Source organism: Palaemon carinicauda, chromosome 39, assembly GCF_036898095.1.
Source record: "Palaemon carinicauda isolate YSFRI2023 chromosome 39, ASM3689809v2, whole genome shotgun sequence".
NCBI lineage: Eukaryota > Metazoa > Arthropoda > Malacostraca > Decapoda > Palaemonidae > Palaemon > Palaemon carinicauda.
Window position 1 is genome coordinate 18,277,538 of NC_090763.1, and position 10,000 is coordinate 18,287,537.

Genomic DNA, 10,000 nt, shown 5'->3' on the forward strand with positions numbered 1-10,000 from the left:
GGGTGGGTGGGTGGGTGGGTGGGGATGGGGTTAAGCATAATGTTAGTTTCATTCGGTTTTTATAGTTTCAGGAGCTTATTAATGAAGATACTATAAATTTAATTTTTTTTTTTTTGCCATTTCCGTTAATATTTTCTTATGTTACTTTATCTGGCTGATATACAATTGGATATATATTTTCAAACTATTTAAGGCAAGGCAACAGAGGCAGTTCTCTAGCATTTATTAATGGTATTTTTAATAACCACTAAAATTTGGTCTCGGTCTCTGTTTAATAAACCCCCCAAAATGTTCTCCCCTCCCCCGTGTGGACACACACTTAACTCGTTTCATTCAGTACAGAAGCATATTAGTCTCATAATGAGAAAAAAATAGCTATTGCACTTTTTTATTAATAATTTAGTTTTAGATTTAAGATTAAAATTGACAACTTAATTTTAAGAATTAGAAATTATAGGCTGGTAAATGCCAAAGCGCAATTTTAACAGCTGTTTGACATCTCTTAATTACAATGTCATTCCTTCCTGCAAACATTCCTTCCATGCTATGAGTAGTCTTCCTTGCTCCTGCTTCTACTTATTTCTCCTCAGCGTTATCCCTACATTAAGTGGTCGGTTGCCTGATGTGCCTCCTTCAATGCCCTCTCTCGGTTCATCTGTTGAAAATTCACAGTGAAGTCTTTTGCCTCGGCTAGAAGTTCTATCAAAAAGTATAAGGCCAAGCAGTGCTTACCAGCTTTTAAGATCCCCTTACCACCCCTCAATATCATTGGTAATTCTTGTAGAGTGGAATAAATCCGTGACCATTTTGTTGGAAAATTAGATGAAATAATAAGCAATTTACTGTACTCGTAAATTTTTAGACATGGGGAGTTTGTGGTTGCCTGTCGTAAGGTACATGTGTACTTGATGAGGTTTTACAGTGGCTGGGCAATTGTTCCTGTGTTTCAATATAATAAAACTTGGATGTATTAGTTGGGATATATTAGTAACAAGGATCCTGTAGGCTTAATATCAGTGTGTTTTACCATACACCCTTTGTCCAGTGAAAGGTATATTCCCTTTGACGTACATTGGAGAATTCAAATCTCATGGTTTATATAGAGATATAGAGATATAGAGATATAGAGATATAGAGATATAGAGATATAGAGATATAGAGATATAGAGATATAGAGATATAGAGATATAGAGATATAGTGTGTGTGTGTGTATTGTAATATGTAAATGAAAAAAAACCAAGTTTTTAGCATAATTACTTGGTCACTTAATCAGAACATCTTCGCATTACTGGAAAACTGAAGTGATTCATTGGAAATATTAAGTCTAATTGTTTACTAAATAGATGACAAGATTATAATGCTTTACCATTGTTGGTATTTGAAATATTTCATTTTTGGGTTAATTGATGAGCAAAGAGTGCATTCGCACATGCTGTACTATCGTTGGCAGTTTCAGAGAACATGGATCTACTGGTCGAAGCAGGCCCAAACCGTTAAGAGTAACATTTTAAAAAATCTGGTGCAATAGGTCAGTATCAATTATTTACACAGGTGTATATACACACTCTTAATGTCTTTTGAGACGACGTATAAACATAGATTTTTGTGGCCTGATCTTATTACGTGAAATCCTATTATGTCATAGGGCCTGCTTACTCTAAACAAAAACAATGTTCCCGTATGTTTGTTACACTCTCAACAGGATAAAAATTTTTAAAGAATTTGTTTGAAAGTAACGAATTAATCTTACTTAGATCCTCCCATCACTAGCACTTTAAGCTTCTACCACTTAAGAGGCAAATGCAGGGCGAGCATTCTGATTTGCCCTTAAATCTTTGGTTTTTAAACTGTTACCAGATCAAACGATCTAAGACGGGCAGTAGGCACAGGCAGGAGAAAATTACTTCGGCCGGGCAGAGGGCAGTCAGAGGTGTCGGACAACAGTCAGCCACCCATCCAGTGCCTCAACAACGGGCCCCATTGGCACTTAGATGGTTTGCGGTTTGCCCATGGTTTCCTCATCTATGACTTTATCTATAATCGTGATCGCCACCCATACAACAAAATTGATAACAGTCAGCCCACCGTTCATTTACCTCTAGTGTGGAATGGGGTAAGGTTTTATTCGGATGAAGGAGGACCTTTCCCATGCCCAGTTTGGTCATGGACATAAATTTTATATGAATGTGTAACAATGTTCACAGGTTTATTATACCAGACCGTTCAAATTAATCTAGCTTTGAATAAGGTTATTGAACTCTTTATCTATCTACCATGGCACTTCCAATTTTGGGAAGTAGCCGGCGTAAAAAAAAGAAAAAAAAAAAGTGGATTTTTCATCTCGTCGTTCCTCTTTGTCGAGCGAGAGACTTGCCCTCCCCAGTTTTCCAATACAAATTTGTTTCATATGCTGACTCTCCTAATGCTGCTACCTCAGCGGTCATCAAGGTTATTAAACTATGTTATTGAATCTTGCTGCTTCGACTAAAATTGCATAACGTCCATTTTTTGTCAAATCCATTAATTCTCAACACCTTTGAAGCTTATCATGTATGCCTTTAAAACTTCTAGAAAGAACTATCGACCCCCACTCTATAAAGTTAGCCTATTGTTCAATCATGGGGCTGCATATTTGAAAGGATTACAGTCCATGATTATTAGAACTTTTATTCATAATGATGAGAGGACTCTCAATTAAAAAAAGAAATTACGCATTGGATGCAATAAGAATAGTTTTCATATAGAAAAAGTCTTTATTGCCTACTCATATAAAAAAAATCTAGAGTATTCAGGAAAACATTTTTTATTGCATTTTGGACTGATTAAGTTCTTCCGCCCTCAATCATTTTGGGAGATGAAATTATAACACACAACATGTAATAAGTTGTATGGTCTTTATTTCTTACAAATATTGGCGCTCCAGAGGCTCTTCCTTAGGTACTTAAACTTTATATACAAATATGGAATAGAGAGTACTATATAGAATATTTTAAAACTAACCTCTAGATAAAAGGTGACAATAAAAAGACAAAACAGGATGAAAAAATTGGAGCGGTACAAAATCGGAACATTCGGCAAGTAGTTCAATTGCCGACATATCTCCATTAGGAACCTATACCATCAATTATGCAAATGGCATGGAATGTCTTAAATGATTTTCTATGGACGCGCTTATGTCTATCGGAGACAACAATATCTTCCGGTTCTTCTTTTAGAAGAGTAGTTATAGGACAGAATGGTAATTGGCCCTTTCTCGCATAATTGTTGAGGCGGTTGTGCCACCCTTCCACATCATTGTACGTTGTCCTTAAATTTCGCTTGTTAAACACTCCAGCTAGCCAGGGGAAAGAAAGATAGTGGATGTGATCAAGGCCGTCTCGAATACAGGCCTGGTCAGTGGGGGTAGAAGTAAGTCGATTGGTATGGAGACTGAAAAGGTAGGAGTCAAGTTGTGACAAGACGGATCAGATTAAGTCCTCAGGTTAACGGGAACACTTGGCATAGCCACCTGGTCATCCACATCCCTTCTTTCTCTCGCACAAGCACTGACTATACATACACACTTTTTTCTTTTTATTTTTTTAAATTTTTTTTTTACTGTCTACAGATGATAACCCTCATGGAAGATTAAGGAATCTTGCACACCAATGGGAGACTGTCTTGATAATCTGGTTAAAAATTAGATGAAAAAAAAATAACATTATCAAAATAATACTTTCCTGTGGTACTAGCCTAATTAAAAATAAAAATTAAAACACACACACCGTTAGTATGCTACAACTTTTTTATTTTGTCATTGTTTTTACGAAGTTGTTTTTCAGCCACTTTGCTGCTTTGGGATATCATCTCTTTCTTAAAAAAAACTACAGTACACTCTCTGTGATTTAGTTAAGGCATAATAAATAAACAATATAATTGTAACAATTTAGTTTTTAAAGAAATTTAAAAAAAAAAAATTAAAAAATATTGTATTTTGAATTGCAAAAAGTGTTTAAGTCACCTGATCTTATTTTACATTTTCTTTACTTGATGTATTTAACAGATTTTATTTTTTGACTCGGTTAATGTTTGCTATTTTCTCTTTTTATCCTTACTCATTAGCTTATTTTCAGAGAGGATGTTGATGTTTTTGGAGCAATAGTTGTTTAAAAGGACATTCGTTAGTGTCCATATAATTTTTCCCATTTTTTCTGCACTATGACCAGCATCACACGAATCTGTTGGAAGTAATGCTTCATCATCCGCTAACTTCTTGTAGGACAAGACACTCCCCACAACAATGTGATTGGTAATTTTGTGGAAAAACCTATTTTGGACTATTTTGTCAATCACAATGTAACAATACATTACAATATTTGTTACAATAGGATTTGGGTACATCAGAGACCCTCTGTTGAGACCATCAATATACTTAGTTTCCATGCATATCATTTTCATCGTAGCAAGTTATCATAGCCTTGCAACTATCACAGTTCATTTTTTTGAAAACTGCGTAACATCAATAGCCTGCTACATAAACTAGTACTGGCAATACATCTTTAGATTTTTCAATATCTTCCTTTAATACAGTTAAGTTGAATTCACCGATCACATCTGATTTTGATACAGATTAAGGATAAGGATGGAAATATACTGAGAAATGAGAGACATAATAAAGAGATGGGAAGAATATTTTGAGGCCTTACTGAATGAAGAAAATTAAAGATTTCTAAGAGGAGACGGACACACAAATTGTGGACCAGTCACAGAAATAACAAAAGCTGAGGTTAGAGGGGCACTGGGGAAGATGAAAAATGGTAAAGCTGTGGGACCAGATGGCATACCTGCAGAAGCCTGGAAGGCTCTTGATGAGGAAGGAATTGACATATTGTGGCAGTTAATGAAAAAGATTATGGAAAGTGAGACAATACCCGAAAAATGGAGGGAAAGTATATTAATCCCAATATTCAAAGAGAAAGGGGACATACAGTGTTGTGAAAATTATCGAGGAATAAAACTCATGTCACATACACTGAAGGTATTTGAAAGAATTATGGATGAAAGATTACGGCAGCAAGTTTCCATCGGTAGACAGCAACTAGGATTCATGAAGGGGCTTAGTACTGTGGATGGTATTTTCGCTTTGAGACAAATTATGGAAAAGTACAGAGAGAAGCAAAAGGTCTTGCATATGGCCTTTATAGACCTAGAGAAGGCATATGACAGAGTACCACGACAGGAAATATGGAGATGTCTCAGGGGGAGAGGAGTGATGGAGAAGTATGTCAGAATGATCAGGGAGATGTATAGAAATGTAAAGACCAGCGTCAGATCTACAGTTGGAAGAACAGAAAATTTCCAAGTTGGAGTTGGGCTACATCAGGGATCTGCTCTAAGCCCACTCCTGTTTAACATCGTCTTGGATGTGTTAACAGAGGATGTCAGGGAGGAGCCACCATGGTGTCTGCTCTATGCAGATGATATAGTCTTGGTAGCCGAGAACAGGGAAGAACTGGAGGGGAAACTAGAAAGATGGAGATATGCCTTGGAGAGTAGAGGTTTAAGAATAAGCAGGAAGAAGACAGAGTATATGACAACCGAGATGGATGGCGACCAGCAAACTACGATCAAATTAGGCGGAGGAAACATCAAAAGGGTTCATAAATTCAAGTACCTTGGTTCAGTGATCGACAAATGGGGGGAACATGGAAGAGGAAATTAACAACCGGATTCAGTGTGGTGGAACAACTGGAGGAAGGTGTCTGGTATCATATGTGATAGGAAAGTCCCTATAAGATTGAAGGGCAGAGTGCACAAGGCAGTGGTCAGACCAGCAATGACATGGATTGGAAGCAGCACCCCTAAAGAAAACAGAGGGTAGAAAGTTGAACGTAACCGAGATGAGGATGCTTAGGTGGATGAGTGGAGTAACCAAAAAGGACAGGGTTAGAAATGAACATATTAGGGGTACAGTAAAAGTCACTGAGGCATCAAAGAAAGTGAAAGAGGCAAGGTTAAGATGGTATGGCCACCTGATGAGAAGAGAAGGGCAACACATGGCAAGAGAAGTGATGGACGTGGAGGTGGATGGAACACGAAGGAGAGGAAGACCTAAGACCAGGTGGAGAGATTGCATTAGAGATGATATGAGGGAGAAGGGAGTATGGGAGGAAATGACACAGGACAGAGGGAGATGGAAGAGACTCATTAGAAACGGCGACCCCGAATAGGGATAAAGCTGGGAAGAAGATGATCTGATTTTGATACATATTAAAGTCCTTCCCTATCAGTTTGCAAATCCCTTAGTACAATTTTCTTGTTATTAATTGTCAAATTTCTCTCCAACACTGACATGATTCGAATCTTTTTTTCACACAAATATCTGTCTTAATAGAAATGTTGTAATTACCACCAGACAGTTGTCTATATTGACCAAATCGGGATTCCAGTTTATCTGTTTGAAATTTACCAGTAAGTATATAATTCATATCTAACTCTGATGTACAGTACCTAGCTATTTCTTTAATGGCGTGAGTGGTGTGCTTCAGAGCTGTGAAAGTAATATTTTCTGTAATAACAGCAGGAAATTGCGAAGAAATTGAGCGCGACCCCTTTACTTACAGCCTACAGTAGCAGTTTGATAGCACTACTCCGAACACGTGGGACCTTTCTTATCCCCCCCAATGACCGGGCCTTCTTTCGAGACGTCCTTGGTGTGATCCGCTGGTTGTAGATGTACGCAGTAAGATTAAGTAAGTTAGGAGCAAGGGCACTCGCCTTTACTCACAGCCTACAGTAGCTGTGTGATAGCACTACTACGAACACGTGGGACCTTTCTTATCCCCCCCACTGACCTGGCCACTCGAATTATCTTGTAAAGGTTAATTGGTATAATTTGATTTTGTGCTATTTTAGTAGGCTGTCTACTGGCGTTTTTTTTTTTTTTTTTTTACTTTAGTTGGCCGTCTACTTATAATATTCTATTTTATATGGCGATCTACTTCTTTAAACACTTAGCAGTGATCATATTTTTTTTTAGATTATTCCTGTTTAAAGGTACGTTTTGCATGCAGCGATTGTTGTGATCATCGCTGGGCACTAATTACATTTATTCCCACGGGGATGTTTTTCGACGAGCAACTATTTGGAGCCAGTGATGATCGCTCGCGATTGTAGCGATAATAGCTCGTTGCTTCATCGCTGAGGGATGATCGCAACAATCGCTGCATGCAAAACTTACCTTAAAGAGATAAGTCCAATGGTCGCCAACGTAGAGCAGTCCTCGATTGTAATTTCTAAGGCCTGCAAATCTTGTCTCGACGATTTGATTTGGCCCTTCAAAACTTCCTTCCCTCTGACCGCTAAATCAGCTTGATACTATTGCTATGCACATTTCTCTGCAACCGTTGAACCACGCTGTGACTGTTGGAAATTGTTGACCCTTGTGGCCAAGCACGGGCTCTTGCTATTATGCTGCCCGTGGGTGGTGTTGATTTATTTTGAAGGAAAATATTAATTTATTTGGATATCGAAATAATGACTTTAATTTCCGCTTCTTTTCCTGCACAACAATAAGCTCCAGCTAGACATAATTAAGACTTGATATCAAGGCTTTCAAGAGAAAACAGATTATTTTTTCCAATTGATTCGATAATTTGGATTTGACAGTAAATGAGCAATATGCGGTGTGACATGTTGAAAGCCTTGGAGTACATACGATAAAATTACTGAGGAGGTCCTGTAGAGAGTAGGGTTCCCCTGCAGTATAGGGCCAGAGAAATAGCCCTTAAAGCAAGCTAATACAAAATGCTGATGCTTGAGTAATGAAATAAAAATATATTGGATGATAATTGTAGGAATAGTGATAGTAATTATACATATAGTCTGAGTTTTATTTAACAAGTGAGACAATATTGACTTATGAAAATCTCTTCTTTACTAAACCCTCTCAAACTTTGAAGGTCAAATAGATATTTAAACTCTTCCTGGAATGGTAGAATACTGAAAGAGAGAGAGAGAGAGAGAGAGAGAGAGAGAGAGAGAGAGAGAGAGAGAGAGAGAGAGAGAGAGAGAGAGAGAGAGAGTCTTATGCATGCATGTCTACATATCATCAAGCTCTACTCAAGTCCTTAATTAAATCATTTTTATGATTTATTAGATATAATAAGTTCTGATTCGGCGCTTTGTCGTTAAAATACTGCTCCAATTGATACTTCATGGGCGTCCTGTACGTTACATCCCCTGGCTCTCATTTACTGTACATTAATTCATTTCTTTTAATTTCCCTTTTTATGTTCGTTTTCTTGGGCCAAATTTCGAAGTTTGTAATTTCGGCGTTTGCAACTACAGTGATCACCTATCATTAAAATAACTGCTGAGAGAATGACTATCCATAATTTCAACACAGTCTTGTCATAAAATGCTGCTACTGAATAATTTATGGCGATTTTTGTGAATAGATCATTTATAATGGTTATTATTATAATCATAAAAGCTTGCGAAGCTGCGCACTGAGCGAGTGTGGAGAGAATTTTTAATAGATTCATTGAAAATAGATTAATAATGAACTTGCCAATCGATCGCAATACAGTATACAGGCGAATGGTGTAGCAAAGGTCAACAATTTACCTCGAGTGTATTAAAGACTTATAGCAACCGAAACTTATGATGAAATTATATATATGAAAAAAAAAGAAAGAAAAAAACATTGACTTCTGAATAACCATAGCATTCCAGGAACTGGGCGATGAGATACATGTGGAAATGTTCTTTTATGTCGGTGTAGTAGGAAATTTTTCTCCCTCGGGAAAGTTAGTCTGGGCTGTTATTCCCCAGGGGGGAATTTCAGACCTAGGATTTTTCCCCCTTAAGTGCCATTTCTCCCCGACTTGCATAGAACCTTTGACCCTTTATTTCCACCGTAAATAAACCGTTCTCCCCCCTTTCCAGATTCCAGACGGACACAGTTAAAATAAAAATGTATTGGTCTTCAATAAAAGATAAATCGGAATCAAACTTACGACACTAAAATTTCATTGTGTTATCCTTAAACTTTTTAAAAGTTTTCTACATTAGATATAGGCCTACTATAAATTCGCCATGAAATTGTAGTTGCTGTACGTCACCATAGCCATACTCTCGTAGCAGCGCTGGCCCTGGGGTTGTGGGAATCTTTGCCCGGAGGGAGGCATATTATCCTGGGACAAAATTCCTCCCACGGGGAGGAATATTATCCTGGGTCATATTTCCCCTGGGGGAATTTCGGTCGGGGGGAAAGCGGACAATTACACTGGTGTAAAGGATTCAAGCTACCCCCAGTTTCAAGCTACCCCCAGTTTCAAGCTACCCCCAGTTTCAAGCTACCCCCAGTTTCAAGCTACCCCCAGTTTCAAGCTACCCCTCGGTAACTTTAATCTGGATTCAGATTACCGGGGAGGTAGTTTGAAACCGGATACAAGCTACCCCCCATGTTTTCAAGTTACCCCCTCATCGAAATAGAAAATAATCTATATGACAGTGCACATATGCATCATGCATTTATTGCCAACTTCGCAGTAGTAGGAAAAAAAGTTCGTTTTTAAGAAAAAGAATTTTCTTATCTCAAAAAGATGCCATTCATGTGCTTCATGTGCATGAGCTTCACACGGCAATGTGCGTGGAGAAATTGACACAAGTCCACACCGAGATGTGTATTTTGTTGCTATACTCTTTCAAATGTACGAAGAAGTTTGAGATGTACTTAAAGACAAAAACACACATGCCATATTTCAGAGATTGTTTCGAAAATAAAGAGAAAAGGGTGAAATTTTAGTTATAATTAATGCCATTACTTTAACTTTAATTCTATAAAAACTCAACTTCAACTTGTTATTGTTTTGTAACATTATTCAGTCGTACTATAAAGAAACGAGACACAAAATTGCCACTTTTTGGATATAGTTTCTCAGGTCAGCGATGGACATTCATTAATCGGCTTTCGTCAGAAAGTATCCCTTATTAACCCTCCTTGCCTAGCGGGTA

The 10,000-nt window shown here is 37.7% G+C and overlaps 1 pseudogene; it reads right to left on the reverse strand.

The window, feature by feature from the left end:
* Positions 1-1,013: 1,013 nt before the first annotated feature.
* On the reverse strand, positions 1,014-9,171 carry LOC137631266 (uncharacterized; annotated as a pseudogene).
* Positions 9,172-10,000: the final 829 nt, after the last annotated feature.